Below are 1,243 nucleotides of genomic sequence, written 5' to 3'. Positions count from 1 at the left end.
CTGTTGCATCCTATACTGACTCACCTGCCAGTGTGGCTGATGCTCCCACCGGGAGGCGACAGGTGGTGCCAATCAGGTGCCAATGTATTCACATAGTGACATAGATGCTGCACCACGGTGGATTCAGATCAGCGTCCCAAATTGTATTTGTTATTATTATTGTCATTTTATGTCTCTCTCCCTCAGAACGACTCTGACTCAGATTTTGAGATCTTCTTACCTTTGGCCAGTAGTATACCTCTGCAGCTCATGGGGGAACCAATGGAACAGCGAGATGACGTTTAGTGATGATGTCCACTACTCCAGCGTCCACTTCACTCGCTCTAAGAAGGACCAGGAAGAGACACATACACTTCCCCACCGTCCAACCACCCACCACCGCCCCCAGGGACAGAATGACGTCCACTACTCCGGCGTCCACTTCACTATAGGTCTAAGAAGCACAAAGCGCCTCTCCATTCCACCGGCCCCCAGAAACTAAAGGATCAGGACGTCAACTATAGTGTGGTCAAATTTAAAAGGTCCAATGCCGCCCCCCATCTGAGACACGACAAGCTCGAGCATAGAGGGTTATTTATTTCTTTTTCAGAGGCCTGGATGAGGAGTATTCCAATCCAATGTATTGTGCACTACACACACACACACCAAACGCAACAGTTTAAATACAGTGCCTTGCCTTCAGCATATGATTTAGTTTTTGCTGCCCCACAGTGTACTGTGTGTGTACTGCAGGCTTGTCTCTAGACGACATATGCATTCTTATAAACTTCCCCAATAAGAACAAAACTACTTCACAAGACCAATGTTGGTGTGACTAAATGGATTTGCTGGAGGGGGGGGGAAAGCATAGATTAGCAACTACAATGAAACTTTGAGCAGTTGCCTTTTTTTAGTCTCAAGCCAAAGAAAGGGCCAAATGCAAGAATGAATTGATTGCATATCATTGTACAAATGTTACACAAATGGAACTGCATGAATAAAGTTGTATTACATACTTTATTGTCATTCTTATCGGTTGACCGTACCCTGAGATTTCATTTTTCGACCGCAGTCAAGGTCATGGATTTCACAATGTCCCACATCGCCATCCCCTGAGATGTATCCCATGATGAAACTTGAATGATTTGAAGATTCAGAGTGCTTTGGTTTCATTGGAACACTAGCCGTCATTGTGACTGAATGCGATAGTAGTTATTTCCAATTAATATTAAACTACAAACCCTGATCATTTAAACAAAGGCTC

This window comes from Protomyctophum bolini, assembly GCF_963924005.1.
Source record: "Protomyctophum bolini genome assembly, contig: SCAFFOLD_334, whole genome shotgun sequence".
Classification (NCBI taxonomy): Eukaryota; Metazoa; Chordata; class Actinopteri; order Myctophiformes; family Myctophidae; genus Protomyctophum; species Protomyctophum bolini.
The sequence above is the reverse complement of the archived record's forward strand: the minus strand, read 5'-3'. Positions refer to the sequence as shown.